Here is a 22628-nt window from a genome sequence, read left to right as displayed (position 1 = left end):
TTTTAAAAAATGATTTTATTTATTTATTGAGAGAGAGAGAGGGCACACAAGCAAGGGGAGCAGCAGAGGGAGAAGGAGAGGGAGGATCTCCGCCGAGCAGGGAGCTCATCATGATGTGAGTCAAAGGCAGACGTTTAACTGACTGAGCCACCCAGGTGGCTCACAAAGAACTTTTTCATCTTGTAAATATAATTTCTTTTTAATAATACACAGTGCCAAGCACACAGCTCTGATATACTATCTTCTAAGCAGATACCAGCGGCACTTAGTAGCAGTGTGGACTTGGGCAACTCATTTAACCTATTGGTGTCCTCAGTTTTCTAACCTATAAAATGGGGTTAATATCTACCCCAAAGAACTAACAAAAAGAACAAAAAATATATCTGCTAAAGCACTTTAAAAACTGGAAAACATTTTACAATTGCTATTTATGGTTATTTTTATTAACAGAAAATTTGAGGATTCTTTCCTAGAAAGCCAAGGCTACTTATTCTTATAATTTTATAAATATTATTTCTACATATTTATGTTATTCAAGTTTATAATCATACACATATTTTACTTGTTTATTGATTGACTGATTGACTTCCATCCTACTAGAATGGAAGATCCACGAGGGCAGTGATTTTTGTACTGTTTTGCCCATTGTTCTATTGCAAAGCCTAGAACAGATTAAGGTACATATATTTCTTGAATAAATGAAAGAATGGATTATTTTATACATCTATAAATGTGTTACCAGTGCTCAAAAACTATTTATTCATGATAATTCATGATATTGACAGCTCAAACATGTAAGTCTTTAGGCTTTCCCTGTGCAAAATTAGTATGTGTGAAGCCCCAACTAGAACATTTCTACTATGAGGAAACTTCTCAGACTAGCTCAGAGTTGAAAGGAAGTCAAATTTAGGAGTAAACAGAGATGAAAAAAAAAAAAAACTTATTCAAATTTTCAAAACGTGTTCCAAATTTAAAATTTTAAGGCTATTATCAACACAATAAAAGATGGGTTTTAATTGGGTTTTATTATATATTATATATATAATTTAATGTAACCAAGGAATTACTTTAAGTGCCATTGTCTCTTTTTCTAAACAAAACAGACAGACAATACTATTGTTTATCAATATCTGGTTTCGAGTGTAGCTCCGTGACTTGCTCTGGCAAATGAAATGTGAGTGGAGGTAACCCTGTGTCATTTCTGAGTGAAAGTGTTTAATTGCTAGTACTTAGCCCTCCATCATGCTCTTCCCTGACAGTGGAGATTGTAGAGGTACCTACTGACATGGAGGAACCATAATATTAAATATTGGAAGACTGAGCTGACACAGAGCAGACAGCTTCTCCACAGTTGATTTTATATAAGCAATAATTAAACTTTTGCTGATTTGGAACTTTTGTATTATACTGAGATTTGGGAACTGTGTATTAATTACATTATAACCTAGGCTATAGTGACTAATATATATGTTGACAACATTTTCCCCTACAGTTTGAATGGAAAGTTAAATTAGCAATTTATATCTGAAAAAATTTTATAATAAAGTAGTATTTCTATGGGAGACAAAGCCATATATAATCATATGGTTTTAAAAAATGGAGGATAGGACTACGGTATGTTACAGACATGATACCAGTGAATTCTAGGTTCCTTTAAATCATCTTGTGATGCGAGGAAGAACTTCAACTTGCTGCTTCTGAGATATTTGAGAATAATCCTTTTGAGTTATCACAATTACTAAAGCTTTTCATCTTTTCTAGATTCTTGCCTTTCACAGAACTATATGCCCTCTGCAATAATCTCTCCATATTTAAACTGTCTTTTCTTTGACCTGTTACTTTTTTTTAGTCAGTAGTACCCTGGACTCACCTAGATGATGATTTTTTTTTCCCCACCAAAGGGTAAGAATTCAAAATTGTGAGGTATTTATAGTGAAAGTCTGGTGAAAATCCTCGTATTTATAGTGAAACTGAATCCTTGCCTTTTACATTTTTGGAATACTTACTGGGACCTTACTAGAATACCTTGCTAAGGTTGTGTGTGGCCTCCCTTTCCAAAAGAAATTTTTAAAAATTAGGTGGGAGTGGAATGGGGTAAGGGAGGTGACTCATCCAGCAAATGAAGAGTTAGTCAAGTACTATTATCTGTGATAAAGGAAGCTGTTAAGAGTCACCATTTCAGAATAACAGTGGAAGAATTTAAACAAGCATTTTCCAGAATTGCCATTGTTTACTTTGGTATTTCATTAACATTGTGGGTGGGGAGGTGCTGAGGGCCATGGAACAAAATAAGTGAAAGGGAAACAACTTTCATTCCTGGTGGATTTCCTGTATTACCTAATGGGGGCAGCCACTGACATGTTGATTCTGCGCAATTCAATTCAACAAATATTTTTTTGAGCACCTCCTAAGTGTCTGCTATGTACAAACAGTGAACAAACCTACAAAAGAACCCTGTCCTTGGAGGGTTCACCTTCTGGAGGTTTTGATCAACCCTCTGAGAAAAATGCTAAATTATTTGCCTTTGTCGGTATTTTTCATATCTATCAAAAGTAAACACTGGTACAAACATTCAAACTGATGGTGAAGCACTAAAAGGAAGACTCATCTTCACTTTGCTGGAACAATTTCATTTAGATTTATTTTAAAATATTCATTTAAAAATACATGTAAAAAATACAAACTCATCAGCCCTCGGGTCTATTGATTTGAGATATAAACATGATCTAAACTATCTTTTATTTCTGTTTTGTTTTGTTTTTTAATTCATGGGTTGAGGGTCAGATCTTCAGAGAGAAAAGCCTTTGGGGTTTTTCAGCGGAGAAGGGCCCTCTTCCCTCTGAAAGCTTACAGTGCAGCCCTTGGGCACCTACATAGGCAGAACGTCAGTTTCCCTAGACTCTGCTCTCTAAAGAGCGTTTCTATTCGTGGACACGGTGATGACACCATCTTTTCGCCCCAGCACTGGCGGTTCCAGAATTTCTACATAGCCTGGGGGATTGACTGGGTGGGCAAGCTGGTTGAGAAGGGGCGTTGGCACTTGACAAAAACTCAACAAAGCGTCCCGTGTCCATCCCAGGGTTTGCGGGTAGGAGGGAGACATCAAACCCTCAAGCCATCTTAGGGGCTTGCACTGAAGCTTCAAAGACCCCACTCCGCAACGGAGGCTCGGGAAGAGGACCCGGTTTTAGGGTAAAGCGAGCCAGGACGCCCAGAGAGAGGCAGGAGTTGGACAAACCAGTTGTAGGGTCTGTTCGCAGCCACCGGGAGGGACAGGGTGAAGAATCTCACAAAAGGGCGGATGGGGTGGTGGTGGCGGTAGGTAAAAGCTTGACTTCATCGAGTAACAACTCTCTGTCCGCATCGCCCAAGGTTTCCCACGCTGTCTTCTTCAGGCTGGGCGGAACCTATAAGGCATCACCAACCTAAATTCTAAAACCAAATCAACCGAACCACGTTCTAAAACCTCCCTCAACCCTCTCTCCGCGGCGTTCCAAACGCAAACATCGCGGGCGAAAAGAGGCTGCACAAATAACGTAGAAAATTAGGCTGCCCCTTTCCAAGGCGATAATCAAATTAGCCTCAAATTAAACGTGAAATTGGCCCTCGCCGCCTGTGGGGACAAAGCCCCCATTGTCCCTTTGCCCGGGTGGTGGCGGCGGCGGTGCCCACCCTGCCTAGGCCAGCCCTGGTGGGTTCCCGCGGCAGAGGACGAGGTCGGCGGCGGGCCCTGGCTGAGCCTGGGCCGGGGAGTGCGTGGACGCGCCCGAGGTTCGGCTAGCGCGCGCGGCAGGGGCCGGGTGGGCGGCTGTGGGGCTCCCGGCTGGCGCAGAGGGCAGGCGAGGGAGGAACCAAGGGAGGGAGGAGCGGCGAGCAGAGCCGAGTGTGGAGCGGAGTGTGGAGCTTGTGCGGGAGAGAGCGTGTGTGCGCGCGAGTGTGCGCGTCCCCGGAGCCCGCGCGCTCTCTCTCCCCGCCCCTCGCCCCCCTCCCTCGCTGCTCCCTCCCCTTCTCCCCCCGCCCGGCGCTCCCGCCCAGCCCCCGGAATCAGTGCAGCTGTTGCCGTGCAGGCTGCGGATTCCTCCAGTCCCTCCCTCGGCCGCCTCTCCGCCCGGAGCGAGCGCGCAGCCCCGCGCAGCAGCGCCCACCGGTCCCGTCCTGTGAGCCCCGGCCCCAGCAGCGGACAGCCCCGCGGAGTCGCCTCCCGGCCCACCCGCCCGGCCGCCGAGGAGCGGGAGGAGGACGGGACCCCGGCGCCCCCACCCCCTTATCCGTGGGAGGTAGGTGGGGGGCCTAGGCAGGAAGATGCCAACTCACTGGGGCTGCCTCCCGGGCGGGCTCCTGGGCGGCGGGAGGGCAGGAGGAGGGGCGCGGGCCCAGGCCGGGAAGACGCCGCTGCCCCACCGCTGCCCTGCGCCCTAGGAGCGGCGTGGGGGCAGGGAGGCTGCAGAGCCCGGGCGGGGGCGGCGCGGGGAGCCTGGGTGTTCTGTGCTCATCTGTACGCGGACTATGCAGGCAGGGGCGGCAGGCTCCGCAGTGAGGGAACACGGCACCCCTGTGCGCACCAGGGTAACCCAGCCCCATCCTCGGGCGCAGCGGCGCCGATTCCTCTCTACCTCCACCGCCTCCTCCCTCCAGCAGGGTGCAGCTGCCCCCGGCGCGGGGGTGGGTACGGAGTGGGCAGCAGGGAGGGCGTATTTTCGGGTGTGCGCCCTGCGGCCGGGGCTGGTGGGGAGCGGGGGCGGCGGTGACAGGGCCCGACTCCGCGCGTAACGGTACGGGGGATGCGGCCAGGCGTGGTCCCCGCTGCGCCGCGCTGCAGCTGAGCCGGAGGCGGCGGCCCGGCGCCCCCCCTCCCCGCCGCTCATCCTCGCGCGGGTCCCCCGCCCTCACCGCCGTCCCCACTCTCCCAGGGCTGGGCGTGAGCTGCCTCGGGGCGCGGAGCCGCGTCGGCGCCCGCCCTTCAGCTCCAGCCACCCGCTCTTCAACAGGTTTGTACCAGCGCGGGGACCCTCCGGGCCGGCCTTTGGCGGAGGTAGGCTGGAAGCCCCTTTTCTCATCCCTCACACCGCGCCCGCGGCCCTCTTTTTTGGGAGGGGGGGTAGCCTTCTCTTTGTTTTTGTGAGAGGAACGATGCCAAGTGCCTGTCGTCAGATGGGGAAGGGAGTGTTGTCGATGTCAGTATACAAACCAAGTCCATTATTTTTCCAGTCAAAAGCCGGGCCTCAGAGCAAGGAGAGGGCGAGTGTGGGGGTGCTTCAGCAGAGGAGAAAAATGGATTCGGTGGGTTTATTTGGGCGGGGATGTGCTTTTTTGGCAAGATGGATGGCTCCCAGTGCCCTCGCCGTGATGCAGCACAATGCAGCAGTATCGCAGCCTCCCCTGGTTCTTGCTGCTGGGGCTTGGCACGGCCACTCGGCGCCTGCGGCCCCCGCCCGGCCCCACCCAGGCCCGGGGCTGCCCTTGGCCGCGGCCGGGAGCAGCTTCTACCTTGTCATGCTGCTTCAGCTGGATGTGGCGTCAGGAGGACCAGGTCACCTAGCCGTGAAGGGGGGTGGGGGCTGCTGTTTGGGGTGACCCCTCCCGCCCCGCCGGTCGGACAGTGGACAGTGCTCGGACGAGGGGGCGTCCTGCAGCGCTAATGCAGGCTGCGAGAGCCGGCTTGCGGTCGCACGGGAATCTAATCTCCGACTGAGGGACCTGAGCCGTAGGGAGGGGCTGCAGGGAGGACAGGCCCGGTGGTGTGCGGAGGCAGTGGTGCAGTCAGTATCGGGAGTCGCAGTGTTTTTCTGTGCATTACCCATAATCTGTGACTACAACCCAGCTATCCATCGATTCCTTCGTATGTGAAAAGTGATTAATTGAAGCTTTCCGACGATGACATTACAGTACCTCTCTCTTTGGTTAATACTAAGAATATGAATTTTTCCTATAGGAAACCATTTTTTTGGAAATGAAAGGATTGATATGTTTTAGTTATTATGTTTCTGAGACATTTAAAAAATATTAACATTCAATAAGTTGTTTTAAGAAAAACGTATTTTTTTGGTGGATAGTAAATTGTTTCTTTAACCCGTATTTGTTTTCTTTTTATCACTTGTTTTTTCTGTTAAGCACAGTTAGGGATTGGATTCTTCTATTAAGGATTGTTAGGTGAGTGTCATGATTGTTGGTATATTGGTAGTCAGATTGATTGAGATAGCTGCGTTAAGTATCCAGTCATGACTAATGGGATTATCATGGTAACTGACTGCATTTGTGTTTGTTTATATGTATTTTTTGTGTACGTATTTTTTTGCAAATGTGTCTGGGAGGGGTGGGATGGTGAAAGGCAGACCACCAAGGCCTCTGTGGCTGGTATCTGGTTAGAGGAAGATGATTCCCAAAGTCCTCATCTGTTTAGTCTGGGAACACTGGGAATTTCTCTTCTAAATGCCACTTCTACAATTCATTTATTCAATGTGGGATGGCAAATGAGAGACATCTAAATGTCACCTCTTCTAAAATGTATGCGTGAAAAAGGAATTTCAGCATGCTAACCGGAAGGGAAGGTCAGTGCTTCAGTGCACGGGCATATCTACTTTTATTTTTGAAAAATCTCTAATGAATCCCCCATTTGGTTTTATGTGGTTCTGCAGAGTGGCACTGCATGTCAGTTGTGTGGCTTATGTGCATTATTTTTGCGTTTCTCTAATAGAGGGCCATTAAAATGTAGAATATTTTTGTTGAATTTGGATTTCATCATTGCTTGGGTTGTGTAAAATTGTTATGCCTAAAGATGCTTGGGAGTATTGTTTCCAAGGATTATCCAGACATTTTGAATTTATTATGTTGTAAAAAATATCCTGTGTTGATGGTGCAGGGGGTTTAGCTGTTCTGACTTACACACCAGGTGCAGAATTCTGTTAGGCTACACTCTTTCTGTTATCTCTGGACTAACCAAACACTTCATCCGAGAGTAAGTATTGGGGCAGTGAGGAAACTGCTGTGCGGGCTTTCTGTGCAGAGCGCATCTCTTAGGGTGAGACTAGTAACAACAGTCTGTGATGTTGTAGGAGCAAGTGAGAAGACCTCACTCTCTGCTGTGACACACTCTTAGCAGAGACTTGGCATTGGTGTTTCCTTGGAAGAGTTTGAGTGGTTATTGAGTGCTGTATGAAAGCATGACTCTGCATGCAGAAGTACTATTTTGAGATGGAAGGGTTTTTACTACTATTAAACAGACATGATGAGTGGGAATTATTTGATGTGGTTTCCATTAAAATAATAAACTTTTCATTTTAAGAGCATATTCTTAGAATTCTAGAGCTATTCACACACACATACATATGTAATACATAGACCTGTGTGATGCTCCTTTGATTATGTTGGTCCATGACCAACATCTGCATTATAATCAGTCTTTAATTACTGTTCTGTGCATTTCCTTTTGGTAGTTCTGGTTTCTTCAGTACCGCTGGGAAACCATTCTTCCATAAGGAAAGGGCTAATATTCCTTCTGGAAAGGCTACTGTCGAAGTGAGTAAAACTTCTCATGGATTTCTCTTTGAAGTTTTCAGTCTTTGCTGCCTCTCAGAGCCCCTTTTCTTTGCAAAAGACCTAGTTTAGTATTCTTGATTTTTCTGATAACAGGTATCCTGTACCCAAGTTTATATAGTATAGGAAGAGTATCTCAATTTCTTTATCTTGGTGGGTAAAATGAAACTATCCCAATTAGAGACACCCACACTTCTGTTTTTAGCCGTCCCTGGAGAAGGTGTTTTCATAATATCTCTTGTTGCAATAGTGAGGTTTGTGGAACACCCAAGTCAGGAGCTTTTTATAAAGGCAGATTCTTAGAGGTCTCATCCCAGACCTCTCCAATCAGAATTTGCATTTTAACAAGACCCCAAAGTGACTTGTATGCATGTTAAATGGAGAAACTGCTATACTCTTTCAGCTAAGGGGACTTCCATATCCTTCTAGTATCTTTCTTTTGTTTTTATTTTGCCTGAAATATCAACACATTTCCCCCCCACTTGGGTCACTAAGTGGTGTTGAAGAAAGGGATGCACTGACTGTAAATCATTTAATACAGAAATACTTTGTAAATTTCTTTAATTTTTAGATGGAGGAGCCCTATTTTTTTTTAATAGTTATTTAGACTAGTGAGGTTTTTTTTTTAAATATTTTATTTATTTATTTGACAGAGAGAGAGAGGTCACAAGTAGGCAGAGAGGCAGGCAGAGAGAGAGGGAGAAACAGGCTCCCCACTGAGCAGAGAGCCCGACGCGGGGCTCGATCCCAGGACCCTGAGATCATGACCTTAGCCGAAGGCAGAGACTTAAACCACTGAGCCACCCAGGCGCCCCTAGACTAGTGAGGTTTTTTAGTTCTTTTCTAGAACACCTCTATAAAGTTGAAAAACAGTCTCCCCTCCCTGCCTAGATAAAAAGGCATTGGCTTTGAGATAGCAGATTTGGAGTCCAGGAAGCTAAACCCCGGAGTGCAGGTGCCCCTCTACTCCCTTTGATCTTCTCTGCCATCTTGTTCTCTGTCATCAGTTACTTCTCCTGGTATATTCAGTCTCTTGCCCTTTTGGTCCGTTGCCTTCTTAAAGCTTTTTATTAAGTGATTTGTATGTACAAAATAATGCTCATAAAAGATCTATTACAGAATCATGAAATCAGTGAGCACTCAGGCACCCATCACCCAGTTCAGGAAGAAGAATCTTATCATTGTGTATTCATAGTTGCCTGTGTGATTGATCCTCTGTCATCCCGACTGAAGTAGCCACTGTCCTGACTTTATGTTTATCATCCTCTCCCTTGCTCTTCTTTATGGGTTATCTTTATGGGTTTTGTATGTTTTTGAAATTTATATAAAAGAAATTACACTTTATCTATTTTTCTGTGACTTTCACTTTAAATTAACATTATATTCCTGAGATTCATTCATTTTTTGGTTGTGGTTCATTCATTTTTACTGCTACATAGTATTCTACTACTACTTATTTATTCCTGCTGCTATAGATAGAGATTGGAATTTATTCTAGTTTTTTGCTCTTATAAAAAGGCTGCTGTGAATATGTCTTCTATATGTCTCTTAATACATATATGGAGATAGATGCAAGCACACACACATTTGTCTGTCTGTCTCTCTCACAAGTAAAATTTGCTAGATAACGGAGTATGTGTATCATCAACCTTACTAAATATGCCAAATGTTTTTTCCGGAGTGATCATACTGTTTGTGTTTCTACAACTAGTGTACATGTTATAATCATTCTACAACTTTGCCACTACTTCATTTACCAGACTTTAAAATGTTGTCTTGTTGATATTTATGAAATGATATCTCATGAGGCTTTTTATTTGCTCTTTCTCTGATTAGTGAGGTTAAGTATTTATATTATTGGCTATTTGAGTTCCTTCTTTTATAAAGTCCCCGTTAAGCCTGTTGTCTATTTATCTTTTAGATTTGTTTCTTATTGATTTGTAGGAGTTCTTTATGTAGATTGTCTGCTAATCCCTGTGGATTATATGTGTTTGTTTTTAAACAAACTTAAAAAAGCTTGTGTTTGTTTTTAAAAACTCTTTGTGGTTTCATTTGATGAACAGTCATCCGTAATTTCAGTTGAGTCATAATCAATTTTTGTTCTTTAAGGTCTGCGAGGACAATTTTGTTATGGCAGGAAAATTTCTTTTTTCAGTTGGGAAAGAGCATTAGTTTCGATGTCAAACGTATCTAGGCTCAGATCCTAATGCTGTTGTATACTAGCCATGTGGTCACAATTAGGATCTGGCCTTGGGATAATTCATTACTCTTGAAACCAGTTTCCTTATTGAAATAGAAACATTTTCCTAAAATTGAAATGATAATACTTCACTGGGAGACAGCAGTGTACAGTGCTTGGTACATAGTAGGTGTTCAGTTAATAACAGTTTCGTTACTTCTCTTCAAACTACCTAAGGTGTATGAGCCACTGACCTCTTCTAAATGCTTTCCAAACACTGCCTTGGTATTTTTATGTCAAAAGAGCTAATAAACAGCTTATTTTTTTATTTTTTTAAGAGGCTTTGTTACAGTGGAATTTATGTATCGATCAGCACAGGTTTTACAAGACCACTTACTGGAAACCCTTTGTCAGCTCAGGTTCCTGTTCTTGAAAGTAGAGTAATTATAGGTCTTTTTACCAAGAAGCATTTTATACTACTGTTCCCCTTTTGCTGCTACTCTAAGATTACTCTGCCATATTATTTTTGATTCAATGAACAAATTATTGGATACCTTCTCTTGCCAGGGCTTGAAATTGGGTTAGAGTGATGGTGTGTGCTGGTTTAATGGTGAATAAAATTTAGTTCCTGGATCTAAAGACTATATACTCTACTGTATAGAATATATTCTCTAATGTCCCCAGAAGATAAAAGACCTCTTATTGACTTGGTGTGTGACTTTGGCAAGCCATTTACTTTATTGGTCTCAGTTCTAAATTTATAAAATGAAGAACTTAGATGAAATGATAGTGGGGGTTAAAACATGGCACCTGGGCACCAGTCCCTCCCACCCTGGCAGACCTAGAAAATCAAGCATGACACTCTTTTTCCACAGAACTGAGGTAAAACTTCAGTAACATTCTCAACATAGTGCTCTAGGCAGTAACTACCAGTTAATTGGATCTCATGCTTAATTTTAAGATCCTGTATATCCCCAAAATTTTGTGGTGATAAGATATTTGAGTAACACAGCACTCTGGCAGAGTTCAAAATAGAGTGGAACAGGAAGAAATCAAAAGCAGGGAGAGAGGAAATAGGTGATTGTGGGGGTCTGGGGGTTAAGGGAGCAGGTTACAGTGGTAACCAAGGGAATGAGAAGGAGGGGAGAGATGGGAGAAAGGCTGTGATGGCCCAATCCTGTGCCAATTGCTTGTAGAGTGAATGGATGGGAGGTAGATCTGAGTGGATGAGGAGCTAAGGTGACATGGATTTCAGACTTGGATGATGACAGAAATAGACCCTGGGAATAGTGAAAATCTAGTTGGGAAGAGAATCAGTTTTATTTTTGAACATGTTCAATCTGAGGTTCCAGCAGAACCTCAGTGGAGATAATGTTGGAAGAGTTGAGAGAGGTCAGAGCCAGAGTGACTGATGGGAGGCTGTTGGATGCAAGGGTCCTGAGCTTTAGGCTGTGGAGTTACACAACCTGGTGACTCCCTGTACAGGCCGAGTGACCTTGGGCATACTACCTTGACCTCTCTTTGAGCCTCAGTATCTCCATCTGCATAGTGGTACCTATCACAAAGGATTGTTAAAGCTAAGTGAGATAATCCACTGTCTATCATAATACATTTTAATTACCACAAGACATGGATAGTTTGCTTAGTCTCAACTTTATGTTTTCTTTCAAATAAATATTTTGATTTTTTCGGAAAAGATACATTCCAGTAAACATACCATCATTTAGATAAATAATGCTAGGTTCAGTCTATGTTAAACTTGTCCATATGTATAATGTCTAAATTATAGGAAAGGCAAACCTAGCTAATGCCTATTTTTAACAAACAAGGAAACACTGAAGTCCTACTATTTGGGGGAAAGGGTATGAACAGAGAGTTTATAAAAGAAGAAGTCAAAGAAGCCAATAATAACTATATTAAATTATTCAAATTCACCAGTAATTTGAACCACAAAACAGTTAGATTAATTTTTCCACTTTAATTAGTGGGTAAATAAGGCTATCTGGGATACTATAAAATAGGAACTCTGCATTATCTTTTGGGAGATTATTTGGATTAATACAAACTTAGTAGAGGAAACTGGGTTATATATATATAACAGAAACCTTAAATGCTTATATTTTTTGGAGTGAAATCCCACTTGTATTTCTGTAACCTAAAAAAAAGAAAGAAAAATAAGGACAGATTTTTAAACAAGGATATTCTTACCAGTATTTACAGTGAAAACGCAAATGGGACATACTCAAATTATGGCACAGGGAGTGGGATGGAATTCAGTATAGTTCTTCAAATAATAATGGTTTGTTAGAATATTACTGAAATGGGAAAATGCTAACAATATAATATTCAGTGGAAATACCTTTATGCAATGCTATACAATAGGGTATAAGTCCGGTTTTGTTATATTAAATAAAAGACTGGAAGGAAATACATTAAAATGTTAATGCTTTGGATGGTGGGTTGATGGGTGATTTCCTTTCTTGTAAGAGAGGAAATTCCTGTGACTTAATGTTTCTCATTTTGAGTTTTGAAATATTTTACACTTAGAGAATACAGTAAATATAATAGACTGCCAGGAGGGCCATTTTTTAATAATCAAAAAAGCAAGCAACACTTTATGTTAATTGTTAAAAAAATAAAGGAAAGAAAAAAGCAAAACTGGCCACTTATAGGTCATTGTTAAGGAATAGTATAAATTTCTAAAGAATTGTCTTACTTGTCCTTCTGTCCACTTTTCTAAGAGCAGAGGAAAAATGAGTTAAGTTAGTGTCTTCAGGGTATAGGCCTCAGAGAAAAGTAGAGCATTTAGATATGATGGAAAGCTAACTTGACTTTACACTAACCTGGGTCAGCTGAAAAGGTGACCAGGATTCTTTAGTATTTCCAAACAGCATCCTTGTGCAGAAAGAGGGCAGTGGACTTCTGTGACATACTTGTTTTCACTTGTGGAAACCCAAACACAGCTGCTGAAGCTAATTTTGTAAACATTAGACCGTCATGTTTCATTGAAATTGGTCAGAAAAGCAGATGAAATTCTAAGTGAAAATTTTAAAATAAAAATAACTCCAGATTTCTGTTACTTCCGATTAATGGTTTCTCACCATTTGGGAATATTATAGGCAAAGTGTGAGAGGAATGAATTTTAATAATACCTTTTCTTCTTTGGATGAAAGCAAATTCTTACGTGTGTGTGTGTGTGTGTGTGTGTGTGTGTGTGTATATGATATTTATTGTATCTCTCTATCACATAGGTGAGACAGGGATATATGTATGATTGATTAATCTCCACGATGAACAGAGGCAGTGGGCTATTTTAAGACTTCTAAAGTGGGGACTTGTGTGGAGATAACATTTTGAAAGTGAGTCTCAGGAATGAATCACATTGCTCTTCACCTTTGGGAGAAATATTTGGGAGGAAATAGTTCTGTTTTATGGCCTAAATTCCCAACTGTGTTGGTACTTTGTAAAATGTAGCTTGTAGAAATGAACTGATTGACTTCCATGAATTTTGGTTTTTTTTTCCTGCGATCAGTTTTAAGTGGTTGATTGACGAAGGTTTTAGGTTAAGTGTGCTTTGAGATCTGAAAGTAAGATGTTATAATTTCAAGATTGCTTTAAAACTGACCCATGTTTATAGGTGTCATAATTCCATCCTTTGTAAACTCTAAATTATGGGAGTAAACACCTGAATGATTTTTAGAGCCATTTGACATCTCTGCTCTACAATCTGTAGCATCCTTCTATTTCTGATCTGTAACATATAAACTTGAAGCCATTGGTTGGGCAGTAAATTCTGTATTAGAACATAATTACAGACTTTTACCTAACAGATGAACTAGGATGAAATGCAGAACGATATATAAATAAGCAGAATTTATTATTTGGCAGGATATATCTATAATTAAATATGTCTGTGCTTAGAAAGTGGTTATCACTTGGTGATGAGATTGTGGAAGAGCTCTAATTTAATCTCTCCACATTTCCCAAATTTTTGGAAGTACTTAACAATGAACACTTGCTCTTTATCAAAAATATCCTAACACCACGATAAGCCTCATTTTAGATGGATAAAAACTTATAAGTAAAATGATTAATCAGCTAAATATACCCTTTGCTATTCAATTTTTTTTTTCCTGCCGGAACCTACAGAAAAGCAGTCTTAATACTAAAGGCATAAAGAGCACCGAAATTTTGAAAAGATTTTTCCATTCCTTATTTAAGTGTGCACTTTGTTAGAGCCTTGGTATTTTATTACTTCCGTGGAGTGTGGGAAAATGTAGGAACTGGGCCACAAGGGAGCTGGTAAAAAACATCCTCCAGGAGATTGGCCTATGTGGCTACTGCCTCTGGCTCTGAGTGAGGTTTCTTGTTGTTTCCTTACTCTTTGATAGCAGGTTCAGGGATAATTGTCCTAGCGTGTTTGCTTCAAGGCTAAATGTAAACATTCAAAGGCTGTACATTTTTCTGGAATGTTCTTCACCAGCTGTACAGTCTTTGGTGGGGTAAAACATGCCCTTATCGTGGTTTACACCCCTCCTCCTTTTAGCCCTTTTATCTTACTTATTTAAAGGGGAAGGAAAACCTGATGCTTCCCTGAAACAATGCTTATTTATTTTGTTCTGTAATGTTCAAACATTTTCCATTGTATTTTAAAATCTGTAGCAAGGGAGTGCTTTTATCGTGAATACAATAGTCTTAAAAGTTAAAATATTGGGGCGCCTGGGTGGGTTAAGCCTCTGCCTTCAGCTCAGGTCATGATCTCAGGGTCCTGGGATCCAGCCCCTTATCCGGTCTCGGCTGGGCGGGGAGCCTGCTTCCTCCTCTCTCTCTCTGCCTGCCTCTCTGCCTACTTGTGATCTCTGTCAAATAAATAAATTTTTAAAATCTTTAAAAAAAAAAAAGTTAAAATACTTTTTTTTTTTTTTACCTTCTTAGAATCCTTGGATATTTGACAGTGTCTGCGACTCTATACAGTATACATAGTTTTTTTCTGAATGGCTTCTGAAGAATGTGTACTTTCAAAAAGTTACAGATTAGCATACAATCATCTAACATAATGTTTTTAAAATTTTATAAGTTTTTAAATATTTTATTACCAAAATAATAAATGTTTATTGTAGATCATATGGAAAATAAAAATGAATACAAAGAAGAAAATTGAAATCACTAGATATTTAGTGACTTCAACAGCATGTAGTTAACATTTTGGTGTTGATCCTTAAAACCTTTTTCCCAGTACATATACTTATCTTACAAATAAGGGCCACATTCTCAGATCTCAGGCTAAAGATGTCAAGTTTTGACAGTCTAAATAATCACTTGATGATGTTTATTACTCTTCCTTTCAATACATGTAGCATGACAAAACATAAAATCTTATTCCTGGTCTTATTTAAAGCTATGGCATGGACACTGTCTGTTACCCTGAAATGTTTTTAGTGGTATGGGTGTTAAAGAAAAGTGGTAAAGAAACAAAATCCATATTTTATTAGTACTTTTTTTCTTTGAAAAAAAATTTTTATAGTGGAAAAATACCAGAAATTAAGTTCTCATTAGATAATGTGTGCTTTCTGTTTTGTTTTGGAAAAAATTCTCATCAGAGCTGCATTAATTCCCTTGAGGGACATCTCCATATGCTTTGGACATCATCTGATTTTACTTTTATCTTCAGATTTTGGAGAATCTTTAAAACAGCTACCCCATAACAGTGTTACAAATGGAATGGATGTGGTTATTAGAATCTTGGTTTTAAAGGTAATAAATTTTACTGGGCCGGTTTGGTTGTGATTGTTGAAAGCATACACAAAGAGCTCAACTTTCTTAGGGTCTTTGTATTGCCTGAATTCTTTAAAATTCTATCTCTTGATCTAGGATCTGTTTCAAGGAGAAGAAGCAATATACTTATTTGATTATGCAAACCAGTTGTTTAAGCCTTGGGACATTGGATGGATGGAGTTGATTTCGAGCACTTTGTTGCCTTAATTCTAGTATTTGGCCTTTTCCTGAAGAAGGTGCTAAAACGGTTTTTAGGAAAAGGAGTGGGAAGATGGGTGAAATACTCTTTCACTGGAAGAGAAAGAAAGCCCTTCCTAGCAGTTTCTATGAGGTATTTGTGGTTGTTACTGGTCTTGCCTGGAGTGGTGGGCCTGGAGGAAGCATGGCAAATGTGCTTCTTCCCAGGTTTAAACACTGAAGGCCAGTGGTAGCGCCTTTTACAGTTTAGGGGGAAGCTCAGCTGGGCTGGCTGATGGTTGGAGCAGGATTAGGGGTTGGGGCTCATGCACTACATGGACTTCCTCTCTCCAAATAAGGGATTCTTCACAAACTCCTGACCTGATGGGAATCATTCTTTTTGAGGACTGGCACAACTCACCAAGGGAAGTGCTTTGATTGTTAATGTGCCTGGCCTGTCTGAAGCCTGCAGCAGGGATCTCAACTTAACCCCTAGGTAACTGCACACATTGGGTCTAGCCCGTGGGGAGCATTGAGATGAGACAGTGCTCACAGTGGTCCCTGCGCCCCAGAATAGGGGAGAACGGGACCGGAATGTGTCCTTATCCGGACCTCTGAATGGATGAGTGCACCTGTCACTTTTTTAGGAAGTGGTGGTCAGAAGTATCGGTTGGGTAACTTCTCTGAGAGGGGCCTGGTCTTTCTCACAGTGAGCTTGACAACTCTGTGCTGCCAGCTGTCCTTAAATACACAACTTATCTCCTGGGTGGAGTCAAGGATGACCAAGATCCTGGAGCACAGACATTCATGTGCCGTTTGAGCAGGAGGGAAGCCAGCACACACCTTGTGTTTTATTCTTTGTTTTAAAGGTAGGTGATGGTGGTGGTGGTTGTTTTTTGTCTGTTTGCTTGTTTTTAAATCAATACCCGCTGCTAAAAGAATTTCTTTTTTTTTTAAAGAGTTTATCTATTTATTTGACAGACAGAGATCACAAGTAGGCAGAGAGGCAGGCAGAGAGAGAGAGAGAAGCAGGCTCCCCGCTGAGCAGAGAGCCTGACACAGGGCTCGATCCTGGGACACTGAGATCATGACCCGAGCTGAAGGCAGGGGCCTCAACCCACTGAGCCACCCAGGCGCCCCTAAAAGAATTTCTGAGTTTCCTTGACAATTAGGATGATTTTTCATTTTGAAATGCTTATTTTGCTTTTGAAGTGTGTGTTCCTGACTTTAAGAACACTAGCTTTCATCTTAGCTCTTAAAATCTTGTTTGATTCATAAAGGGTGAAAGTTTAATTAGAGAGCTGGTTAATTTATTGTCTTATTCCTGAGGAAGAGTACTCTTATCTGCCGGTAGAGTATCATATATATTTATGTATATACTGTAGATTTGGTATGGATATATATATGTATTTCCAGCTCTGAAGAATTACTTTGTTAGTGAATGTTTGTGTGACTATTTTATTCCTAATTATAGTATGTATTTTTGTTGGGCTACACTCTTGTTGAAGGAAACTTTTCTTCATATGAAATAAATCTTTAGTGGATCATATTTGAGAACTGGTTCTCGGTCTTCTTAACCTTTAAAGTAAGTAGATATTCAATGTAAAGAATATATGATAGCTGGCCTATCACTGGAATGTTGTGCAGCTGTGCAGAGCATGAGGATCAAATGTGCTAATTAAATATATTTTTTTTAGTGAGAATGGAATGTAGCAGCATGTGGTTAACCATTCCAGGTTGTTTTTGAAGAGGACTTTTTTTTTTTTCCTTTGGCTAAATATGAACAATTAGAGAGTACATTGACTTAGAGGATGTATTGGTAGGTTAAATTGTTGTTTTAAAGGAAGTAATGGGACTCATTAAATACTGAGATGATCCTTTAAATTTTACACTGATTAATAATCTGCTTCGAGATGTAGGCAGTGGGAACATGGCTAGGGCTTAACATCCGTAGTTAAGGCATTTCTTTTTTAAGATATGATCTTGCTTTTCCCCCTTTCATGTCAGTTCTCCTTCCTTAGTTGGTGAGTATCCAGCCTTTTTTTGGGCAGTGGAGTACAGCGTTTTCCCCCAGTTTGAGCAGTATTCTGATAATGGTTTTGGGGGACCAATGTAAATTGGATTTTTGGACTAAACTATCCACGCAGATGGTGGTCTGATTTTTTTTTTTCAGTCAGACATTGTGCAAAGTGATCTGATGGGAATAGATGGCAGGTTGGTTGTGTAATGTGGCAACATCTTACTTAGTGTGTCTTTAGAGATAAGTGGGATGTGATTCCAGCAAGGCTGTGCATAAGAAGTTGGAATGCATTGGAGAACTGCCAAGAGATTGGGAGCAAGCTGTATGACAAGCACTAATGCAGCCTTGGCCTGACTTAAAATAGCTACAGTTGAGCAGAAACGCTTCAAACTTGTCATTTCACTTGAGCAAAATCATTCCTCTAAATATATTACCAAGAAATAGAAATGGTAGCTATCCTCTTTAGTAAGGTTTATTTTTATTTATTTTTTTGTTCTAGCAGTCTTAAAAAAAACTTGCGCCCGTATGTAGGAAAATACTTCCGTGTCACTATTACCTTGCATGGTTTTATCTGGACTAATTGGTGATGGATTATCTCAGACTTCACATGGAGGTTCCCCTGCCCTGCTTACCCTACTTGCTAATTGCGGTTTGAATAGAAATTTGGACCCTGAATGGTTAAAAAAAAAAAAAAGCCATATATTTTGTATGTTGGATAGTCATGTGGATATGAATTATTGATGTTTGAATGTTAGAACCTTATAGAAGCATAGTAAAGGGCATTGGTTACAGTCCTGCACAATCTTTTTTTTTCCTTTGCTTATTCCTTTTTTGACTCTGTGTTAAGTTTTTGCAATTTATCTGCAGTACTTGATTCTTGTTTGTAATTGATTTACATTCTAATTCTGGTCTCTCCATTAAAAAAAATGGGCTTGTTTTTTTAAGTCAGGACGACAAAAACAAAACAGGAGTGGTGGTGTGCAGCCTTTAGAAGGGGTCCTGTACAGGTTTGAGATTAATAGTGACGCAGTCATCGCCTGCAGAGAGTGAGGGGTGACTACGTAGAGGTGGAGGTTGCTTGAGAGGATAATCCAGTCAACCTATTTATTAGCATGGGTGCTGCGAAGATGAAATTTAAAAAAAAAAACAATACTTAGATTACCAGGTGGAAATAAAATAACAGAGAGGACTTCGATGTTAAATATAATATGAAAACAGTGAGTGAACTTCCTTTAGGAGGGCTTCAATACAAACCAAATTTTTTAGAAAGATGGAATTAACAGATATCATAATTATCCTCTAATTTGAAGTCCATTATGAATTTAGGCTTAGACTAATTGCAATAGTGGTACGGCTTTTTAGAGAGTACCCTACATCTCTGTGATTAGATTTATTGTTTCTTATACATCGCTGTCATTAGATTTATAAGTCCTGACTTGTGCTTTGTCACTTTCAGTATCTTACACATATTTCAGAGGGGCTCTTCGAGTATAGAAACATCATTTCTGGCTCTTATGTTAGTGCCTTTATACAGAGATTTGTAGTTTATACTTATTAGGCCTTTGGTAAGTAGAATTGAGGCTGTTTTTCTAGGTGTGCATTTAGAATATGTAAACAACATTTTGTGTTTTTACAGTATGGAAAAATATTTTGTGGAAAACATGTGGAGGGAGATACTTAGCTTCTTTAGATGTATTAATCTTTTCATTCTTCAATGGCAAATGAATTCTCTATATGGTATTTTGGCAGTTTGGAAAATGCCGAACCTATGATTTCTCAATTTTTTTATGTTTTTTTCTTTCTTTTACACTTTCCTTGATTTTAAATTTTTATTTATTTATTTATTTTTTAATTTTTGGGGGTGCCTGGGTGGCTCAGTGGGTTGAAGCCTCTGTCTTCTGCTCAGGTCATGATCCCAGGGTCCTGGGATCTAGCCCCAGGTGGGGTCGGGCTCTCTGCTCAGCAGGGAGCCTGCTTCCCCCTCTCTCTCTGCCTGCCTCTCTGCCTACTTGTGATCTCTGTCAAAAAAAAAAAAATTAAAAAAATTAATTTTTTATTAACATATAATGTATTATTAGCCCCAGGGGTACAGGTCCCTCCCCAGTGTCCATAGCCCCCTCCCCCTCTCCCAATCCCACCTCTCCCCAGCAACCCCCAGTTTGTTTTGTGAGATTAAGAGTCATTTATGGTTTGTCTCCCTCCCAATCCCATCTTGTATCATTTACTCTTCTCCTATCCCCCTACCCCCCCCCATGTTGCTTCTCCATGTCCTCATATCAGGGAGATCATATGATAGTTGTCTTTCTCCGATTGACTTATTTCACTAAGCATGATACGCTCTAGTTCCATCCATGTCGTCGCAAATGGCAAGATTTCATTTCTTTTGATGGCTGCATAGTATTCCATTGTGTATATATACCACCTCTTCTTTATCCATTCATCTGTTGATGGACATCTAGGTTCTTTCCATAGTTTGGCTATTGTAGACATTGCTGCTATAAACATTCGGGTACACGTGCCCCTTCGGATCACTGTGTTTGTATCTTTAGGGTAAATACCCAGTAGTGCAATTGCTGGGTCGTAGGGCAGTTCTATTTTCAACATTTTGAGGAACCTCCATGCTGTTTTCCAGAGTGGCTGCACCACACATCCCTTGATTTTTAAGCACCCTCTTGGATAGCCAGTTTGGGGAACCGAGTGCAGCAGATGCGGACGGTACGCTAGAGCCACCAGTTATTTTACTTAACACTCCATTCTCTGATCTGCTTGTGAAACTGTTGTGGGTAGTTTTCACCTCAGATTATCCACTAAATTGGAGTATATATTCCTTTAATCTTGCAAGAGATTGCAGTCATTCACTATTAAGATAAAAAAGCAAAAAATAAAATACTAAAATATCCTTTTCTTGAGTTATTGTCTGGATTAAAAAAATATTCATCTTAGTTTTACACCTGCAAATTGGATTGTCCTCTCTCTGTGTTTGTAGGCCTCATATTGGCACAGGCTCTTAAGACTGGGACCAAATATTTAGCACTTAAGATATTCCAGACATAAAAATTTATGGAATTTGCGTATAAATGTTAGGGGATGCACAGAACAGACCCAGGGTTTTGGTTGGCTTTGTGCAGTGTGAAGGCAGATGGAAACGTTACAGAAATCTGCTGCAGATGGCCGTGGAATAGACAGGTGAGGACCACATGGAAATTCATACCGGCAGTCGATGGAGTAATGCGCTGGTTTATGAAATGCTAGCCGTCTTAGATGTTTCTACAGCTGTTGGCAGCTAGCTGAAAATAAATTCAACTTGTTGGAATGGTAAGAGTTTTGCTATCTGAATAAGCTTAGATAAACTAGTGCTTCAGGTGCCCATCACATTGTCGATTATAATATTATTACAATAGAAAAAAATGGTAATAAACCAAATGCCCAGCATTGGTAAGTTAGAGGAAGAAATATCATGGAGGAAATACAACGTCGTGGTTAAAAGTGCTGACCTAGGGGCTGCCTGGGTCTGAATCCCAGGTCTACCTGGGACTCACTTGGGACATTGGGCGTGTCATTAACCCTACTGTCTCACTTTCTTAACCTGTAAGGTGGGGGCAATGATAATACAGACATTTGAGGGTTCTTTTGAGGATTAATAAGTTGATATAAGTAATGTGAAAGCCTAATGTGTGGCAAATATTTATCTATTAGTTATTATGTGGATAAAAATATTCTTGAAAACATTCTGATAACATAGGGAGCTTTTTAATATAAAGGAATAAAAGCAGAACACAAGGTTGTTTAAATGGTGTGATCTCCACTATGTGGGGGAAAAAAAAACACAAAAAAAGGAAATACTCCAAATCATAATTTTTTGTAGAATGTGGTAGTATTGTGACTTTTCTTTTCTTTTAAGTGCTTTCCTGTATTTTCCAGTGTTCACCAATAATCATGTCTTCCTTTTATAATTTAAAAAATAAGTCTTTTTTGAAAAGTCCATGTCACCCATTGCAAACAGTATGTTAATTATAAGAACATCCTGTTTATTCTTTGAAAGCTCAGACCTTACCATTGGTCAAAGTTGGTCTCCTTCTGATTATACAGTGTTTTCACATTCTTACAAAAGTGCCTCAGAGTAATGAAACTCCAAAGTTTTTTTTTAATATCATAACTTAGATATTTCTACTAATTCAGATTAGTGGTGTCTTAAAAAGGACATAGACACATGTTGTTACACGAGAGCCATTTGTTAGTGATACGATCTTAGACAAATTATGTAATAGAGTTTTGGTTTTCTCATATGAAGGGGAGATGAGGCCAACAATTATCATCTACCAACTGTCCCGGCGTCAGGACTAAATGCAGTAATATGTACTCATTTCTGGCACTTTGTAGGCACTCAGTAAATGATGCTGCTACCCTCGGTGTCTGTCCTCACTACCTGCTCTGGCCAACAAACAAACTCAAGTTGGTCACTTCAAATTAGTCCATGCCATCGTGTTCTTTAGTGCTTAATTTAAGACTCTGTAGACCAAATGGCTTTCTTAAAGATTCGTTCTTAGAAGCTTTTACCATCTACCTCCCCATTCTTCACATATTTCTGTCTCTGTTTATTTTGCCACTTCCAGTCAGTTTACAGAGCTCTCTTTAAGACCATTCCCTTCCATAATGTACCAGGCAGTTTAGGCTTGGTGCCACAGTAACAAGCAGCTCTAAAATCTTGGTGGCTCAAAGCCATAGACGTGCATTTCTCATTCATGTTATATGTCTGTCATAGGATAGCAAGCAGCTCTGCCTCAGGTTTTTCTAGCTCTGAAACCCTGGCTGATGGGTCACATAGAAGGCATTGGCCGGAACTAGTCACATGACTCTGCCCAACTGCAGGGGAGCAGGCAAGTGTCATCCACCCATGTGACTGGAGGGTATGTGTGATCATTAGGGGTTTCTGACCAAACATAG

General features: G+C 40.9%; 1 protein-coding gene across 2 annotated transcripts in view; it reads left to right on the top strand.

Annotated features, from left to right (window-relative positions):
- The first annotated feature begins 4059 nt into the window (after positions 1 to 4059).
- The window catches only part of SPTBN1 (spectrin beta, non-erythrocytic 1), a 197665-nt gene continuing 179096 nt past the window's right edge, over positions 4060 to 22628 (top strand). Inside the window, exons 1-2 of one of the 2 annotated variants that reach the window (XM_045979663.1) lie at positions 4060 to 4277; positions 4989 to 5032. The gene's annotated coding sequence lies outside the window, so the exon portion shown is untranslated. The remainder of the gene's footprint in view (positions 4278 to 4988; positions 5033 to 22628) is intronic. The other variant, XM_045979662.1, reaches the window with a different exon arrangement.

The sequence above is a fragment of the Meles meles genome, chromosome 15 (genome assembly GCF_922984935.1).
Source record: "Meles meles chromosome 15, mMelMel3.1 paternal haplotype, whole genome shotgun sequence".
In the NCBI taxonomy this organism is placed as follows: Eukaryota; Metazoa; Chordata; class Mammalia; order Carnivora; family Mustelidae; genus Meles; species Meles meles.
The sequence above is the reverse complement of the archived record's forward strand: the minus strand, read 5'-3'. Positions and strand labels throughout refer to the sequence as shown.